The sequence below is a fragment of the Crocodylus porosus genome, unplaced genomic scaffold (genome assembly GCF_001723895.1).
Source record: "Crocodylus porosus isolate Cpor-Errol unplaced genomic scaffold, CroPor_comp1, whole genome shotgun sequence".
NCBI classification, from domain to species: Eukaryota; Metazoa; Chordata; order Crocodylia; family Crocodylidae; genus Crocodylus; species Crocodylus porosus.
Window position 1 is genome coordinate 6,979,435 of NW_017728927.1, and position 20,052 is coordinate 6,999,486.

Consider the following 20,052-nt stretch of genomic DNA (forward strand, 5'->3'; position numbering starts at 1 on the left):
GGCACCTGGCCCGAGCACCACGAGCGCTCGTAGAGCCGTGCCGAGGGCCCTGCAATAACCCCTGCTAGCTCCCCCAACCCCCTGGGGTGGAGAGCATCTGGACCTGCTGACTTGAACACATCCAGCCCCTCCAGAAGCTCTCCGACCAGGTCCTCCCCAACCTGAGGGCTGGAGGCGTTCCCCTCGAGTCCGTCTGGCATCACAGCGGGGAAGTCCCGGTCCCTGCACAAGAAAACGAAGGTGAGGAATTGGTTAAAGAGGGACTTCTTGCTCGTGCAAGCTTGTGCCGATGGCTCTAGCACCAGATGTCTCTGGCCTTGTCCACTGGAGGCATTATGGACCGATTTCTGATGCAGACTAGACTAGGTCCCTGGCCAGGGGTGATTCACTCATGCTCAGCTCTTAGGATTGATCAGAAGTTCACCCTTTTTCTTGTCTTGGAACTGCAGGCCAATTGATCTGGTTTTCTCTGCAATTGTGGCCAGATCTAGAGCAAACTAGACACGACTGCCGGCTGCGTTATGGCTCTCGCATTTTTTTTTCCTTTGTCCCGTGCATTTCTGTGGTGTGACGGACCTCCCTTATGGCACTGGTGAGCAATGTGTAGATGTTTAAGCCTGTAGAGGTGAGAAGCAGGATACCTTTCACTGGACCAACTATACAGTTGGGAGCGATGTTAGACAAGCTTTCAGGCATGAAAAGCTCTTCCTCAGGTCTGGGAAAGAAGCTGATAACTCTCAGGGCGGAAAGCAGCCACCTGCGGAGCACGGCAAAGTTATTGGAAGTAGCTACAGACCAAGTCAAGAGCAGTTGAGAGAGAGAAACCTAATCACGTAAAAAAGAAGTAAACTATTCTGAAGGGAAGGGGCTCATTATTGCCTGAAGTTAGTAGAGAGGATGCATAAAACCAGGGGTTTTCGTGCCCAGTAACATTCCCACCCCGGCCTGTCTTCTGGACTTATTGTGTGGGTTTCCCTTGAGTGCATGGATGGTGGCTGCTCCCGGATAAGTTTTTTCCCATTGATGATTAGATGGTTTTGTCCTTTTTTATTTTCATTTTTGTGGGTGTTCACTCTGGAGCATAGCGGTGGCTCGGTGTCCCCAGGTGCGCCGGCAGAGGTGGCCTGTGTTTTGTGACGGGCACACGTAGGGCCCGTGGGAGGGCGAGCGCTTAGGCGACGGTTCTCCCCTCGCCATGCAGCCACGGTTCCTGGCGGCAGCTGGAGGAGCGGTGCCTGCAGTGGGTGGAAACGAGATGCTGGACAAACGTTTCCAAAGCTCCCAAGTGACGTCAGCCTGATGGAAGATCCCCAGGACTGAAGCACTTTTGCAAAAGAGGACCCGGGCTCCTCAGACACGGAGGCCCTTGAAGAGACGGTCTTCTCTCGTTTGAGCAAGGTGCATGGAAATCGCCACGCGGGTGCTGCTGGGCTGGGGCTGGCCTGATGCAAAAAGGCTTCTTCCTTGCTCACCTGGACCCCCCAGGCTGGCAGCCGTCGCTCGCTGCCCGTGTCCACGTTGCTCCCGGCGTGTTTGCACGTTCTCCCTGCTTCCTTCCACAGGGAGCATCTCTCCGACTTCTGGCACCAGCCGGTTGTCTCCTGCCTCCGATAAGACCGTGGTGAGGTCTTTCTGTAGCCCACCTTCTTTGCACCAGCAGCAAAATCATGGGAAATGTGTGGCCAACACGGTCTTTTGTCAAACGACTGAGTTTTTCAGGTCGAGCCTGCCCTTCCTGCAGTACCCAGGAGAAGCGGGCAGCACGGTTTGCATTAGACGTCTGGCCCGTTGCACTCGTGTCTGCTGAGATTCACTGATGTTCAGTTGGATCACATTTTGTGTAACGTGGGGAGCATCTGCGGTTGACTTCCTCAGGTGCCGGGGCTCGGACAGAGCGCGCTCATGCGTGTACATTAACGGCGCTGGGAGCTAGCAGCACGGCGCTGGCTTGTGTCACCCGGAGAGCGCTTCATGCCCTAGCCGGGGCGAGCCCCGACTTGAAACCCTCCAGCTCCTTTGTGGGGCTGGGAAGGGGGCTCCTCTTTCTGGTGAACTTCCTAAGAGCACTCTTTTAAGTCATACACGTTGCTGTCTGCCTTAATGATTTGTTGCTTGTAAAACCACTATGATTAACTATGGTTTAGCCTCCTAGTTTCATGTCTTATCATGTTTCATCTCACACAAAGGACATTTACAGTCTATTTTAGACTTCAAAGCAAATGCTTCTTGCGTGAGCATTAAGGAAGGCAAATATTTAAACTGAACCTGTATGGTATTAGCCTCTCTTGATGTTCCCTGCTGAGTGAGGATTGATGTCTGCCTCACAAGGCAGGTTTTTCCTATTGTTTTATGCACCAGTGATTAATATTTCATGTTCCCACTGTTATATATTTGCTGGCTGGCACTAGCCTACCCTGCCAGTGCTTTATTCATGTCTTACATGTCTAGCTTTTATGCACTTCAGCCCAGGGAAGTGTGACTCTTGGCAGAATCCCCTCCGCTTATTAAAGCCGCCTGTCCGAGTTTTTTGAATTAGGCTCATCTTGATGGAGTTAGGACTGGTGGCATGTTTTTCTTCTGTGCTAATCTCTCTCCGCTGGCATGTGACGTTGCTTCGTGGCAGCAGTGCCGTGGGGACCCCTTTTCTGCTGCTCAAGCACATTCTCCTGGTGTTTTCAGCCTCCGGCAAGCACTTGAGTAACGGCACCGGGACGTGCATTGGGTGGTGTTGCCAAACCCAACGGACCCAAAGCGAATGCGAGACTGAGGGACGCATCCTTCGCTCCCATAAATCACCGTGGCTGCTCTAATGGTACCCGCTAAGGATGAGCCCAAGACATGCTTAGTCTGGACTAAGCTGTGATGCAAATCTATGTGGTTATTTTGGAATAGCTCCCCCCTGGGAGGTTGTTCTGGGATAAGAGAGACGTCCTCCTGCTTAATTTAAGTCGCTTGCAGAGTCGAAGGTATGCCTGAGTTCAGCGGCCCAATTGCAAGGCCAAGGCCGGCCTGTTTCTAGGCCCAGTGGCACACACGGGATTTCATCCAGCCCCTTGGAGTGGCCAGCTGCCCGCTGAGCAGGGGGACACGTAGGGGAAACCGTCTGCCCAAGCACAGGCATTCATGCCATAACCGCTCTGCCGCAACACTCCCACCCAGGAGCCTGTTCTGGCATAGCTATTGCAAACAGGTTGTTGCACAAGGCATCCGCCGGCGCGTCTCCCCGGGGAGACACAGCCCTGTAACGTGAATAAAGCACTGTTTTATGGCTCCATCCCCCTTCGCCGTTCACAACAGCCTGACTCCACCTTGCTCCTGCGCACAGGTGTGTGACCCCCCCAGCCATGCACGCCTGCTCCACACGTGACACAGTCCCAGGTCAGCGGGAACACGAAATCAGGGCAGCACCAAATACACCGGCAAGGGCTTGCCAAGCAAATGATCAGGCGCCAATAAGGAGGAGTCGGTCCCATAGGAAGGGCAACTGTTTTGCAGGGCACGGACAGCTGCTCTCCAGCCCCTCTTCTTTCCCTCTCCCCAGTGGGCCCTGATACTGGACAGCACTGGTGAGGCAGGATGAGAGCATTAGGCAGCGCCAGACCGGGTCCACCTAGCCTAGCATCTGGTCTGCAGCAACGGCGGGAGAAGATGCTGAAGAGATTGAGAGAGAAATGATGGGCATTGCTGCGGCGTTGCCCCCAGGCTGCACGGCAGCAGGGGATTCATGAGACAACCTCCCCGTCTGGCTTTCCCCCCATCCGGGAGAGCCCTGGGTGACCAAGTGCCGCGAGCTGGAAGCCTGCAATCGTGATAGCACCGGGGAAGCAAGCAGGCCTGAGCTCCCGACTAGTCTGTGATGGTGCCCATCACATCACCTCGCCCTGCCCTCTCTCCCGCCCAGCACCCAGGCTGGCTTCTTCCTTGCGACGAATCCTCCAGCCAGGCAATGGTGCTCTGCCCCTTCCCCGCGGGAGACCGTGCTGTTTGGAGAGATGTTCCTTCCCGGTCGCCAGCCCAGGTTTTCCTCCTTTCTCTCCTCCCGTTACTCCGTGGATCCAATCCGTGGCGTTTACCGCCTTTAGATTAGCTTACACCACCTGCACCACCTTCTGTCTGCGAGGATTTTACCGACAGCCCCTTGAGTGTCGGCACGTTGTCGAGTCCCGGCCAGGATTTACCCGACCGTGCATGAAGGATTTTCTGTGCCATCCACTCACCGCTCAGCGCCCCGCAGCACAACGACTAAAACACGGAGTTATTCCTGTCGCGCTCGCAAACACGAACATTGCCACGCTCGCCGTCCCTTCTTGAGACGTAATCAAGCTCCTAGAGACGCCGTCCGACTTCACGTGCGCCGGGTCAAACTTGTCCGTGCGGGATGAAAACACCCCAGAAACAAATTCCTTTGCCCTGAACAAGGAGACGCGCTGGGGTGCATGTGCCCAAATGCAAAAGATGCTAGGCCAGGAATGAGAAGGGCTGGCTCTGCTTACCATCCCGTACAGAGTTCATCTAATTCAATTAGGGTGTGTAGTAAATAGAGCTCGTTTTAATTTAGACTGAGGGGTTAGCACAGCTCTGTCCTTTAATTTCAAGAGGAGGAAAGGGCCAGGCAGCCTGCCAAAAATGCCTGTAAACCTCCATGTTCTTCAGGTCTGCCCTGAATGCTTGGCATGCCGGCTCTCCTTCAGACCACCCCCTCGTCAAGATGTTCAGTGCCTCATGTTGCCATATGCTTGTCTCAATAATTAAGCAAGCCATTTATCGAGGTGTCTTAGCGGAGGGTTTGGAGCAGCAACAGCAAAAAAACCCCCTAAAAATGAAATGACACTGTTATTGGAATGGAAAGTGAAATCAGGGCTGGAAGGAGACCAGGGCTGAATAAATGGCAACGGCATCTTTGCAGGAAGAAAAGGCCAGAGCGCGAGGAAACACAGATGCAGTCGGACCTCGAAGAGTCTGCTACCGAGATTTCCCTTTCAGTAGGTTTGCATCTTTCCTCCATCAGGTCCCACATCTTGGTCATTTTCTCGTTGCCACATCAAAGTGGCTTTGGGGTTTTATTGTCACGGCTGTGCTCATGGGGCCCTGCTGCTTCTCTGGCAGTTACGTGAAGCATCACTGCTCGGTGGTCTTTATATCTCCCCAGCACCAGCTTCAAGATGATAATCTCAAAGAGCTCATCTGTTGTTAATTTAGGCCCCTGGCTCAGAGGGCAGGAGGGTCTGGGGGTGTTCAGTACCTGCAGCTCTTTGCAGGAGTTTCACTGACTTGCACGGCATGACACCAGTGTGAGGAGCCCCAGGGCGGTATCACAGAATCACAGACCGTGCGGACTGGAGGTCGCGTCTAGTCCGACCCCCTGCTCCAAGCAGGACCAGCCCCAACTGCATCCTCCCAGCCAGGGCTTTGTCTACCCGGGTCTTCAACACCTCCACGGATGGAGACTGCACCACCGCTCTGGGGAGCCTGTTCAGTGCGTCACCCCCATCCTTGTGAGAAAGTTTTTCCTAATATCCAGCCTCAACTTCCCTTGCTGCAGCCTGAGCCCATTGCTCCTTGTCCTGCCATCTGCCCCCGCTGAGACCAGCCCAGCTCCATCCTCTTTGCAGCCCCCCTGCGGGGAGGTGAAGGCCGCTATTCAACCCCCCTCCGTCTTCTCTTCTCCGGACTAAGTAAGCCCAGGTCCCTCAGCCTCTCCTCACCAGTCCTGCCCCCCAGCCCCTGAACCATTTTTGTTGCCCTCCGCTGGACTCTCTCCAGCGTGTCCACATCCTTTCTGCTGTGGGGGCCCACAACTGGACACAGGATCCAGATGTGGCCTCCCCAGTGCAGAACAGAGGGGACGAATCGCTGCCCTCGACCTGCCGGCCGCGCTCCTCCCCACGCAGCCCAGGACGCCGTTCGCCGTCTTCACAACACGGGCGCACTGCTGCCTCATGTCCAGTCGTCTCGTCCCCTGTCACCCCCGGGTCCTGCTCTGCCGAGCTGCCACCCAGCCAGCCGGTCCCAACCCTGTAGCGGCCCCAAGCCTGCAACGCCTTTGCGGCTGGTCTTCCGCAGATCTGGAGAGACACGTCGGTCCCTCATCCAACGAAGCAGCAAAGGGGCCAAAGCGGCTGCTTTTGCATCGCACCGTTCCTCCATCGGCCGGGTCTGACATGCTCGCTGCAGCGTCAGGCTCCTGAAACCACATTAACCGCCTCCCTGGTAGCCAGAGGTTTCCGCTCCTCCAAAGCAGCTGCTGCGTCTGCAGAAGACAGACAAACCAGTGCAACCAGATGCCAGCCCCGAGCTGCCGTCAGTTTAATTTTTGCTTAATAACCCCTTAGGTGCTTCTGCCCCCCTGATCTGCATGTCACAGCCCAGAGAATTTCCTCCGGGGCTTCTTGCAGCCAGCCCCCCACTTCTGGGGGAACCAGGCTCTCCCTGACAGGCAAGCACCTGTCCCCACCACGGCTTCGTAAAGTGGAGCCACATCCCCGAGCCCTGCAGCACCCGCTTGGGTCTCCCCCCACCTGCCCGCTCCTTGGCACGCTTTGCTGGGTAATGGTTTCTGAAAGGAGAGCTGCACTGCACAGCACACCCGTGCTATCGTTGCGAGGAGGAGCAGGGACTGCCAGACAACCGAGAGACGTGAATACACCTGCCGGACGAGCCCCCGCTGCCGGGGCACGGAGGACGCAGCCGAGCATCGCAACGGCCTCGTCCTCTTTCTGTTAGACCTGCCTTGAACCTGAGCGATGGCTGGCTGCGTGTGCGTGGGGCTCTTACGGATCACCGGGCCCATAACTCCTGCCACCAGACAGCCCCGTGATAATGAAGCCCATGAAATACGGCCCTTTCTATTCACTGGGCCAAGTGGAATGTTTTTTATCATCCCTCCTGACGCGAGTGCATAGCTCAGATTGTACTTAATTAAAAATACCCCCTTTTAACCGATGCCTATTAAAATGCAATGCTGGAGTTCGTTCTCCCTTCCTGTCTGGCCTACGCACGGCAAAGATCAGACGCGCCTGCTCCTTACGCCGCACGGCACGAACAGGATGCGCTTGAGACGGGGGAGGCGATGCGGGGAGGGACGAACCTGCGCTTTGCATGTGCAGTGTGAGGCTGGAGCTGAAGACCCAAGGGATAAAATCACGGCCGGTCATGACATGAGGTGCAGGTTGCACGAGAGAAATCCTCGTGCGAGCTCCCCAGCCCCGCCAGCCAAGCGGAGCACGCTTCGTTCAGCTGAGCACCCCCCAGCCTCCTGACTCACCTTCCCCTGGTGATCCCCGGTTTTCCCAGCGCCCCCGCTAGAGGATCCCCAAGCCCCCTGCAAAACTGGGGCAGAGTGAGGAGAAACCTTTGGGCGCGTGCCAGGCCCTCAGGAATGAAGCCCGGGATGAGGCCGGGGTAAAGCTGCTGATGCTCCGTTGCATGGAGTGGGAAACTGAGGCACTGAGGGGCTCGCCCCCAGGTCATGCGAGCAAACGGTGGCAGTAGCCCCCAGCTCTTCTGCCCCCCGGGCGGATGTCATGCGTGCAGCGTGTGCCCTTCCCCCCCCCAGGCAGCGTGTTTCCGAGCACACAGGACGACCTCGGACCCGCTTTGCCCACGCGAGGACCCTCTCGTCGGCGTTCAGCCTGTTCCAGGAACAGCAGGGAGGTGGCGATGGGTTGCCGGCCTGTGGGATGCAAAGCAGTGCCCTCTTCCCCTTTGCGTCCCCCGAGGCAGGTGGGGGTTTGGGAGCCTGGAGAGTTACAGCAGCAGGGACTCGGGCGCGTGGCAGACAGAGGTGACCCGAGGGGGCTGCTTAGGCGCTGGCGAAACACCCTGGAGGACATCAGACCCCTGTTTGAGCCTACTGCATCCAGGGCAGGCTGAGATCCCAGGCTGCGGGAGCCCGGGGGGCTGGCGGGGCAGGGAGCTCTGGCCCTGTCTGCATTGAGCAGCCTCCCCCAGGATCCACTTTCCACGGAGCCGGGTCCCTTCTCCACGCTCTGAGGTGGCTGATGCGCCCAGGGGCCGAAGGCGTTAATATTACTCAGCGTACAAAAGCAGTGCCCCCCAGGCTTCCCCCCGCAACCCCATGGGCTGGAGCTGAGCTCATCTCCAGCCCTCCAGCTGCCTCCGTGCGCTGGGCCGGTGGCCCGGCGTTCACCCGGCTGGCCCACGGCGTGGCTTCCCCGTGTCTTCCCGCTGTGGGGGGACTGGCTCAGACAGCTCGTCTGTGCTTTCGAATCACTAATTAGCCGGCTGGTTCCTGCTGCAAGAGATTGCTGCTAGCCCCCGGCTAGGGCTTTATCCACACCGTACCGCATTGCTCAGCACTGCCGTCAGCCGCGGCCCCGGCGGTTTCTGCGTTTGGTCTCGGGGACGTGGCCCTGAGTTGCTCTGTGGCCTCCTGACCTGGGGGTCTGCGTGCACAGCTACACGGTGGCCCGGCAGAGAGAGATGTTGCCCTGAAAGTCAAAGGAGACTTGAGAGGAAGAGCCCCTTTCTGATAGAGAGTCCTCCTGGCTCTCTATCAGAAACAGTGGTGTCATTTACAGCTTCCTGTTTGGGTAACCCCTAAAGAGCCCTTTGCTTTTGCGCAGCACAGGGCACATTGTGGGCGACACTTAGTCCCACTTCACAGGTGGGACAACTGAGGCACAGAGCGGGAAGATTTCCTGCTGCCGGGCCACAAGCGGTAGACATAGGTGTTCCTGGCTCCCAGGCCTCTGCTCGGCTCTCGAGACCTTGGCATCTTGGGGATGAGCAGCCTTGGAGAGTGCAGCGGAGGCCAGGCAGCATAGATCTGGGCTGGCCTTTCTGTGGGCTCTGGGGCTGTCCGCTGCGTCGGAGCTGGGGTGACGGGGGGAGAAGTGACTGCACGCTTAGGGAGCCAGCGGCCCGAGCCGCCTGCCGCCATCACCTCCATCCCAGCGTAGCCTCCCACACCCGGGCCTGTGCCGGGGATCGGGGACATGGGACATTGCTTCGGCCCTATATCAACACGAGCTTGAATTGGGAAGTGGGGAATCACAGTGCCGTTGCAATCTTCTCGCCTTCTAGCTGGGGCGTATCGGGGAGATTACCGGCAAGCAGCCATGCAGGCCGTGCCGCGGGGCCTCAGAGGTTGGGGTCCTGGAACGATTTGACGGGTAAAAACCTCACAAGTGTGGAAGGGGCCTGGGAGACTCTGCTTTTCTCAACAGCTCCAAAAAATAAAAACAAAAAAAACCCAACAAAAAATGCACTCAGGACCCAGAATTTAGGGTTTGGGGCCAGACTTTCAAAGGAGATCAGCACCTGCTGGGACCCCAGAGGGGCCAAACTAAATGCAAATGCTTTGCAAACCCGAGCGCTCTGGAAATCTTTGCTCAGGCACTGATTTCCATCCTCACGTCCATGAAGGGAGTTCGAGGCCTGAGAGACTGATGCAAGGATATGGAGAAACAGTGAGAACGAGCCCGCGGCTGGCCCTCCACGAGGCCTTGCTCCAGCGGGATCTGAAGCGCTTTGCAGGCACAGATGAGCGATGCCTGCAGATGGGGAAACTGAGGCATGGCGAGATGCAGGAGCCCGCCTGGTGAGTCATGGGGAACGGCGCCCAGGAGGGTCCTGACTCCCAGGCCCCTGCTGCGACTGCCAGACAGACCCCCCATCCTGTTGCGGGAAAGGCAGCAGCCTGCAAGCCCCCCTCCAAAAAGCTGGCTGCTTCCCAGAATGACAGCGTGAGCAACACGAGCAAACTGGAAACACATGTGCGAGGAGCCTTGGAGCAAGGAAACTCCCCTGGAGCTGCGCTCTCTGGGCATCGCTCTCATGGCCAGGCCCTCATCAGGTCCCAGTCTCCTGCCTCTCCTCCTGGCCACCCGCCCATGCATGCTGAGCCCCGGGGAAGCCGGTGGGAGCGATGAACAGGCTTTGCTGCTTTGGCCCAAACTCTTCCCATCTCTGCAGTGCTCTCTCATCTCCGCTTTTGTCCTGCTGCTGTGCTCAGGGGTTTTGGACTGAGAGAGAGCTGCTCTGGAAGGTGCCCCATCAGTGACCCACCCCACCGGAGAGGGCCAGGCTCAGTTTAAAAGGGGGAGAGCGCAGCCTCCAGGCTCATTTCCTTTCCATGGTTGCATTATCATGACAGGGGCTCTTTACAGGGCTGTTGCAGGGTGAAGCATAGGGGCTAGTGAGAAGGATCCTATGTTATTATAGGGCGCGGGAGGCAATAGCAGGCCTGGCTGCAGGCATTGAGACTGGGCTCGTGCCGCTGGGACTGGAGGTAGCAGCTCTGGTGCAAGTCCAGGCTCCGCAAACGTTTCCCAGGCTGCAGGGGAGTCTGCTTTCGCGCCTCCCTGCTCTCCCTGCAGAGGTTTGGCCGAGGCCGGAGCTAGCGCGTTCCCTAAGCTGCCGGCAGGAGAAGCAAGGCAGGGCGAGCTGGGGAGTCTGCAAGTCGCCGACTGCCAGGGGCATTTCTGGGGCTGCCAGAGCGACTGCATCTGTGTCCTGTTTCTCACGGGTGCTCGAGCTGCTCCTCAAACCCACTGCTTTCACAGAAAATGACCCTAGCTGAGTTCCTGCCTTTCAGGTGGGGGGCTGGACTCGATGATCTTCCGAGGTCCCTTCCAGCCCTGAGATCTATGAAATCTATTGAGACTTGGGGTGAAGCGACATGAGCAGCTCAGGAGACTGGTTCCTAAGGGCACCCTAAACCCCCAGCTCAGCTAACAGCGGGATGTGATACCAAATTGAGAGGCGTGAACCCCTCGGAGGCGAAGGGGGTCAAGGAACACACCTGAGAGCTGTGGGATGATATCAGGAAGGAAAAATAATACCGACCGGCAAGATCCAGCCCCTAAGGCAGCGGTTGAGGTCCTTTTGGGGGTGCTGCGGGCTGACGCTGGCACAGCTGAGGTTACAAACACGATTCACAAGATAAACCCAGGGGTGTCCAACGAGAATGCAACGCTGTGGTCGTTCTGAGCTCTTTGCAAGAGAAAACTGCTCCGTTATTTTTCTAGAGGTGAAAAAAATGACACCTAAGATCTTGGGGATCTATTTTGTAGCTGTGTTGATCCAAGGAAAAAGATGCACAAAGCAGAGGCGGTATCTTTTATTAGCCCAACTAAATAGTAGCAAAAAAGAAAAAATCCTTTCTTTGCAAACCCTTCATCAGGCTGAGGAGAATTCAAAGATTGTGAAAGTTATTTACTTCCATAACTAAGATCTGGCATTTTCCAAGGGGCGGCGGGGGTCTATTCAGGGATGCTTTGAGTTTAAAAAGTTGAGACCCACTGCTCTATGGTCAGGATGGGCAAGACGGGGGAGCTGCAGGCTTCGGGATGCTTGCACTGAGACTGGACGCACTGTTACGGACTATGCTGCACTAGGCTCACTGGGATCCTGCAGGATCCTTGATCTCTCCACTTCTCCTTGAATTTCCTATTGGGAAAGAAGCCTTCTTTCTCCCTGGTGCCCTCTCCCTCAAGATGAGCGTCTCAAATCTAGAAGGCAGCGTAAAAGCTCTACCATGCAGACAAGGCAGGTCCTTTGTATTGTTTTTCCTTCGCAATGCCTGTCCCCACCCCTCTCTGGATCCCCTCTAAGTGTCGAGCCCTGCATGGCATCCTCATTTTACACATTTTATCGTGTGTTTAAAGAAATGAACAATAGATGTCACATAAATGCTAATAAATGTCAGGGTGAAATATCCTCTAATAGGGCAGTAGCTGTCGGGTGCAGCCCCAGTCTGGGCCATAAAGCATGGAGAATATTGCCCAATAACTCTCTGACACCGCACGCTGGAAATGCACTCTTAAAACCTTAATAAAGCCATGAGGCTGTGGGAGCTCCACTTCCTCTGAAAAGCTATAATTCCCAGCAAGTTTTGGCAAGCAAACTTGACTATGAAAAGTAACTTCCCCCTGGCATTCAGAGGCAACGGGTCCCAAAGCCTTTGGGCTGCAGCGGGGTTGGGTTTTTTTGGGAGGGGGATGGTACTTTTTGACCTAGAATAAAAAGTTTTCAATATAATGGTTTAAAGTTGCAAGCATGCACGGGCCACTGATCCAGGGCAGGGGAGTGGCCAGGAGGTGACTACACTGGCTTGTTGCCTCCTAGACAGAGGTCCGTGGGTGACCATTGCTAGTGGTCTGTGATGATCTTACTAGTCTCATCATAGTTCTTCATCGTCTCTACAGCTGCTAATCATCGTCAGGGAAGCTAAGGCTCCCGAGACTGAAGAGTGACATTAGGGAAACACTGGAAGTGGCTGCAGTCGTGGCCACAGGAGTGTTCTGGGAAGGTGACCAGACGATCTACATCCAACTGCTCACGTACCCTGCCATCCTCAGGTCCTATGTCTTGCTTGGAAACTCTTCCCTGGAGGCCATGTCATTACTCGCTTCGCTTCCCTCTATGTAACTTGCTGCCCGAAGTGACCAGGGACTGCCGCTTTCTCTCCTTCTCAAGCTCCCTTCGCTCTCAGCAGTTGCTGGCTGTGGTACAGCATGGCCAGCCGCATCATGTCTCTTGTAGCAGCATCCCTCAACCCTGCCTAGGAGGACATCCCGCAGGGGTCAGATGAGTCTCTGGGGTGCATTTGACAGTCTCTGTGATGCTGTTGCTCAAAACCATTCGAGTCGGGGGAAGGGCTTCTCCTGCCGCCAGCCTGATACTGCTACGATTGCTGAAGTTCCTGGTCTCAATGGATGCAGAGCTTTAATTCCCGGCGAGCCAAAATAAACTACATCCGAGGAGTGTTAGTTTAATGCACAAGAAAGACTTTTAAAGCATAGGGAAATCCCACTCGTGCAAGCAGACACGCAGTTGCAGCGCACGAAAGGGCAAAAATTGTGGTGTGTACATGAGCCCCAGGGTGCCAGGCTGAACGTACCGTTTCATCCCCTGCAAGCACTTCACGGAAAAAGCCCTTTTGCTACATAGCTGTGCAGTGGTCGTATTAGAAGGCAAATGTTATTTCCTTGCCTTGGAGGTTTGTGAGATTGTCTGGAGATAAAACGACTAGTTTCTTGTTTTGGGGGTGTGTGTTTGTATATGGATTTCCTAATAGGGGCAACAACTATTTTGATTATATTAGTGCATATTGCCAGATGTAGATGAATGCACAAGAAACCAGTCCAAAAGCTATCGTTCACAGACACACACCGGAAGGAAAGGCAGAGCCTGCCTCTGGTTACAAGCACTTGCGTGAATGAGTCACCCCAAAATATGCAGACTCTGCATTTCATTTCTCCACCCAAGACTGGGACAGGATAATCAGACCTAGCAAGACAGAGGTTTGGATACATGAGCTGGAGATAAAATTTGCCTCATTGGTAATGTTAGAGCCGAGGCACCACATAAAGTCTTTTTGGCTGGGTTTGCATGTGCTTCTGCTGTCCTTTTGCACTGGAGAGAGTCTCCCTACCTGGAAACAGAGTTGAGGTTTCTCGGTTGTACAGTGCAGAGGCTTTAAAGGGATTTCTCATTATACTTTCCACATCAAAAAAGACCCTGAGAGGTCAAATCCATGTGCTAATTGAAGCCCATACAACCTCCATCTGCTCGCCTGCTCTCCAGGCACGGCTAAAACATACCCGCATTGCCCACCTCACAGATGAGACCCTCCTGTTTGCTCTGTCCAGAGGCAGCTGGACTGGAAGTGGTCTCCCACTAGGACTGTTTGTGGCTCACTGGAGCCATGCGACAGCTTGCCTGTACATCTGGCTCCCAAATCGGATCTGAAAGCATAGTGCAAGGAGAGTCATACCGCTTCAGGGCTGGCATCCCGGGTGACTGCGACTGCTTGTGCCATGCCCCTGCAAAAAGACATGACTTTGCTTGCAAGAGGAGCAGGTTCTGTGAACCCCAGCAAATGCTCGTTCTCCGGCATCCATTTGCTTGCTTTGGACCCTTGGGCTTCAGAGATCCTCTCAGCACAGTCTGACTTGCATCTTCTTTCCCCAGAGAAGAGACCCCTAGGAAATGCAAGCTCCATCCTTTGGGGTGCACATATGTGATGCTCAGCACTGTATGGCTCGGTACATTCAGGCCTTATATGAGACGTGCCTGAGAATCACTTAATAACCTGGGCATTTCCCAAACAGCCTTTTTCGATGCTGTGTTTCTCTCATGCTGGTCTGGGCTGGCGCTGAGCTGCTCCTTACTCTTGAGGGAGCTCAGAGGGTTTATAACAGCTAATTCTTGATTTCTTATAGCAGCGTCTTCCCAGCTTTCCAGCGGATCCAAACCCCTGGAAAGCCAAATGTCTGCAAGCTGCAAAGAAGTCTGTAAAATTAGCAGCTTATTAACAGTAAACCTGTAATGGGAAGCGTTGTAATGGGGCCTGTAATGGGAAGCGTTGCATGTGGGTGTTACGCACGAGGGAATAGGCTATTTGTGGCAGTTGGCAAACCCACATCCTGCCATGTTTGCTTTTGGCCAAAAAAGTTACTGTTTGGTACGAGTCAAATCAGGGCAAAACACATCAAAGTAGTCCTTGGGAGAGGTGTGTGGTGGGGAGTAATGATGTGGGAATATTTTGTGATTAACACCCGCCATCAAACACGGACGCAGCCTCAGGGTGCCCATTCTTCCTCATATACTTGGGGAAACTGAGGCGCATTCCCATAGGGATGAAGCCCAGCCTTGATGATGCTCGTCTTGTGCCGGAGCTGTGCTGTCCTTCCCCGTCCGCCAGACGCCAGGTTTACCCTCCGTTGTGCTTGTGGACATCAGCACTGATAGGCAACGTGGTTTGTGGATGTAGGCCAAAGCCACTTGTGAAATGCACTCACACTGAGCGTGCACGGATGCAGATCCACACGTCCATGTGGCACCATCGTCCTGACCAACGACCGGCAGCTCTAACGCGCGCTGGTGTCTTTACACGGGCTCCATCGGCGCTGCCTCGGCCCCTTTCACCGCTGCCGCTTGAGAAGCCGGCCAGACGCAGGCTACTCGTTGCTTAGTTTGTTTGGTTCCTCTCTGTCCTGGGGCCTGTCACTGTCCTGCTTCGTGTGGGCTTTTGAGCCAGCAAAGTGAAATTTGGAAGTGGAACAAGGGCTCTGAACCAAGGATGCAAGGCATTTGCCTCAGAATCCAAAGCATTTCGAGTGAAAGCCCCAAATAAATTAAGGGCAGATGGATCGCAGAGGAACCCACATTCCTGTTTTTTCTTTTTCTTGTTGCTTTTGGTCTGTCCCTGACATGCAGGCCCTTTGCAGGCTGCTCTTCCTGCCCGCGGGAGGCTGTGAAGGCACCAGCAGTAGGATCTCTCCCCTCGGGGCAGGGGCCCGTTGTGAAGCCAGCATCAGACGGCCACGCTGCACAGCCAAACAATTGGGACCGCCGGTGACGCTGGGGCTGGCTGCGCCCTCTGCTCTCAGGGAGGTTTGCATCTCTTCTGGCATAGCTTCCCCCCACCCAGGACCCTCCAGGACCTAATGTCCTTTGAGCTTGTTTCCAGCAGTATCTGCAACAAGCTCCTCGGCCCCTTTTTCAGTCACCGTGGTTAGAAGGGATGGCGATGGAGTCCAGGATCCACGGTGCAGCTCGGGCCATTTCCAAGGATGTACGAAGTCCTGCTCCTCTGAGCATTAGCCTCTCGTGGGCGAAGATCAAGCGTAAGGAGTATCTGAAGTCCCAAACTAAAGAGTCTGGGATGGAGGATGCTTGCCTGTAGTATCTGGGAGCATCCAAACCCCAAGGCCTCTGGGCTTGGGCCTGCAAGTAGCACGCCTGCCAATGGATTTGGGAGCATCCGAAGTCCCAGGGTGATAGGTCTGGGACGGAGGATGCGTGCTGCTTGTAGCTCCATACCTGGTGTTGGAAATGATCCAGTTTCTGCCTGCTCATTCGATACGGTTTTTGGAACGATCGAGTTCTGCTCCATCAATATGATTTGGAACGGATTTGGCTAATTTGACAGCCCCACCTTGTCCTGATGGCTAGTTTCCCCCCGACGCTCCTCTGTCACAGGAGCCACCTTCATCCAGTGCAGAGACCGCAGCTGAATCCGCCCCGGCTGCAGCTCCTTAAATAGATCCCAGCCCCCTGCACTGCTCCCTGACCCGTGCTGCACTCTCCGCCGTGGTGTTAATCCCGGTGCACGCGCTGTCAGGAAGCCCGGGCTTCCCCCTGCACGGTCAGGAGCCCTCCCACGAGACGGCATTGGCAATCTCTGCGTGCATCCCAACAATAATGCTTCACTGTGGAGAAGGACTCGGGAGACCCCGAGTTCCCCACCTGCAGCAGGGCAGGGGTTTTCAAACAAAGCCTTAGTGACCTTCGTAGTAGCGATCATGCAGCCGGAAACATATGACAGGAATTAAACAGCCCCCTGTCCCTGAATTAATAATGAGGGTAGATGCCTAGAAATGTGGGAGCTAAACTGTAAATTGAAGCAGCCCTGTAAATCTGAATTGCATTAATAATCGGAGGAAGCCTTGCTCACCCAGTCACGGCCCTGACGGCATTTATCTGAGGGTGGCTTGGTGTAGGCGGTAGCGTGGCTCCGTCCTGTAAGTATGAATAACCCAGGTGAGAAGTGGGACCTGGCTGGGAGGGAAAGATCTACAAAGAAAAGGAACATTTTCAACCCGTCGTTACAGCTTTTGAATGGACCTAACAATTAGCAAGATCCTCTGTTGTAATTTATGGATGGACTATGACCAATGGACCTTGGGCATTTGACACTGGGATGTGTGAGCTGGCACGACCACATTGGAGCTATGCTAGGGTTGCTATGATTTGCTGCATTTACACTATGGGACTGCGAACAAAAAAAAAGGGATTGGACACATACTTGGAGGAAAAGGGCATCAGCACCTATTGAGACAGGGAGTTAGGGATATAACCTCTGAATCAGAGCTTCCTAGACCTTAATGGCATGTCTACACATGCATTCATGCAATTTAGTTAATGTGCATTAAATCTAGTGCAGTACCTCCATTGTGAAGTATTAGGAAAATGCTCCTTAGCTTGTCTTAATGCGCGTGAACTAAAGAGCAGGGTTTTTAAGCGATGCTTTAATGTGCATTAAAATAGTCTAATGTGCATTAAAGCGCACTTGTAGATGCAGCCTAAATGCTAGAAGCCGCCAGTGAGAGAAACAGTGAAAAAACCCTGGCCAGGCCCAGTCCGTTCCCCCGTTCAGCATCCAGTGTCTGCCACCTGCAGCACTGGGTACTGGGCAGGATGGACCGGTCCAGTAAAGGGCGATTGTTGTGCTCTTGACTGGTAGAGAGATGCCCAGTCCAGCTGGCTCGGGTACCGCGTTGGCGGCGTGGAGCTCGGAGGGCAAGACCTGCCCACGAGGCAGGTTCGCAGTTAGGGTCTTGTGGCTCTGGATGAGATGATCGCTGATCCAGACTCTAACAGGAGCCTGTTCACACTGGCATATCGCTTGGGGTCTCTTCCACCGGCATTTCTGCCCTCCCACACCTGCATGCTGACTTCAGCACCTCACATATTTCTGATGCGAGGTCTGTTTGCTCTTCGCTGTTTGTTTTGCAGCGAGCTCTTTGTTGTTGGATCTCACCCCGGAAAAACACCAGGAATAATTGTTCCTCTGGGTAAAATCAGTCAGCAGAAAGAACGGTTGGGCTGTTAAAAACGGCAAAATGCAAACAGCCCCTGATCCGATCTCCCTCTGCTTTGTTCAGTGCCAGTTCCAAGCAAATCTTTCAAGTCACAAATTATTACAGGAAGGAAAAAACCAAAACAACAATGGGTTTCTCTCCCCCCCCACAACCCCCCCAAAAAAGAAGCATTTCAAGACGAGCCAGGAAATGCTGTTTTTTCTCTGAAGGTGCTACGGATAATTGATGTTGTGTAGGGCTAATTGTATTACGGTGTGTTTGATACATTCCCATATGGTGCGTGATGCTAAATGACATCCAGATGAAGTGAACCCTCGCTCCGACGCAGAAAGGGGGGAGGGTCCAGATTAGCAGGGACGAGAGACGGGTATACGTATACGGCGCGCCAGATGCAAACAATAAGGCCAACGGATCTTGATTTCATCTGTCAAGTAATTGGACTGGAAGTCTGTGCATGCTAATGATCCCACATCAAGTGGTTTGGCGTTCAGATGTGACCCGTTTCATTGTGTGGAGAGAGGGGCTCTGAAATCTGCGGTGGTCGTGACGAATATCCCCCAGATGTTATCCCACAGGGCAGGACAGCCCCGCGTGCATGGTATTAATAACTCTTCAGAGAGCCGAGGTTAGGAGTGACCAAGAGGCATTCACATGCCCCCTCGTACGGTCTGGTTGCCAGAGGGCCGGTGCCCGGCTTGCACGGGTACAGCTCGCCCCCGACATGTCGACCGGGGAGGGAGAACTGCCCGGCAGCGTGGCCTTCTGCTCTGCGCTGGCGCGGGACCTGGGAGGGCTCCGGGCGTTGCTTCTTGGCACTTGCAATTGGAAAGAGCTGCATTGGGGCGCGCGGGAGCCCCCCGTCCCCTCCCTCCTTGCACTGGCTTCCCCGGTTGCAGAATCAGCCCTTTGGAAGCGGAGGGCTGCCAGGAAAGGTCGGCTTGAATTTCGGGGGCTTCCCTGGGACCCAGGAGACACGGCTCCGCCGCCAAGTTCATGGGTGGCTCTGTTCCACCGCCCTAAAATCGGGACAAAAGTGCCCACTTTATTCCTGCCTTCTGTCGTCTTGTTTCTTTAGACCAGGAGGGGTGGGAGCTCCCTCGACAAGGAGGCCCAGCCCTGGACGGGATGCCCGCGAGCTACCGAAGAGACCGTCCGCAGGCGCTCCTTTCCCTTGCTGGAGGATAGCAGGACGGCATCGTGCCGGCGACCGTCCCGACTGCTTTTCGGATTTGCTTTCATTGCTCTGGAAGGTCTCCGAGCTGGCTGGAGCGCGACGCGTCAGATAATCTCCCGTAATCCTGCTTACTTGCCCCCGAGCCACCGGGCCCGTTATCAGGACTAGGCGGAAGGGGTCCTCCCACCCCCTCGTTTCCGCCAAAACGCGTCGCTAGCCCAGGGAAAGCAAGGCATGGGCTTTGCCCCTGCTGCTTTGCAATGTAGACCGTGAGAGTTGGACTAGCTAACGAACGGGGCCAAGTCCAGCCCCGCTGTAGGAAGGGGGGCGTAGAGCGGTGCTGGGGGTGGCCCCGGCTTCCTCCAGAACGGGAGAGGAAAGAGCATGACCTCAAAGGGAAAACCGTGCTTCCCACACTGGTGCTTGACTTGAAACAGGGGGACGGACAGGAGGAGATGAGAGGGAATATGGTAGGGAGCAGCTCCTGAGAGCGGGCGCTGCGGCAGCCCCTCCACTGATGCACGCAGGACCGCGCTGACCGCGGCCGGGCGGCTGGAGGGAGCGTGGATCCCCGGGAGGGGCTGCAAGTTTGGCCCTGGCAGCAAAGGAATAGACTGCATGCTCCAGGGATGCAATTGGCAGCAAGGAAGACAGCAGATGCCCTCCTGCTGCTCTGCTTTCTGCTCCCCGCCTGATGCACACAGGACTGTGCTGACCACAGTCGGGCGGCTGGAGGGAGCGGCTGAAGGTCTGGCCCTGGCAGCAAAGGAATAAACTGTATGCTCCGGAGATGCAATTAAAAACAAGCAAGATGGCAGGTGCCCCTCCTGCTGCTCTGCTTTCTGTTCCCTGCCTGATCTCCTGCTCTGCTTTCTGCTCCCTGCCCTATCTGCCACCCTGCTGCCTGTCCCCTCCCTGATGTGCTGGGAAGGAGCCAGCCATGCAGCCATTCAAGGTGCTCGGAGAAGGCGCCGGAGCTCACATCCACCGAGGTGACCAGGGTAGGTCCCACCTTCACCAGCTCCTGTTGCCGCTTTAAAAACGATCGCCCCGACACTCAGATTTCACAGACGTTTGGGCTGGAAGGGACCCCGGAGGATCATCGAGTCCAGCCCCCCGCCCCAGGGGCAGGAAGTCACCTGGGGCATAGGATCCCAGCAAGATAAGCATCCAATGAGTCTTGAAGGCGTTCAAAGTGGGTGCTTGAACCACCTCTGATGGCAGGCTGTCCCAGACCTTGGGGGCTCGGACAGTAAAGAAGTTCTTCCTTATGTCCAGCCTGAAACGGTCTTGCAGGAGTTTGTG

The 20,052-nt window shown here is 55.2% G+C and overlaps 1 protein-coding gene across 1 annotated transcript in view; it reads left to right on the forward strand.

The window, feature by feature from the left end:
• The window catches only part of HS3ST6 (heparan sulfate-glucosamine 3-sulfotransferase 6), a 126,926-nt gene that overhangs the window by 8,850 nt on the left and 98,024 nt on the right, over positions 1-20,052 (forward strand). The gene's annotated exons all lie outside the window — the stretch shown is intronic.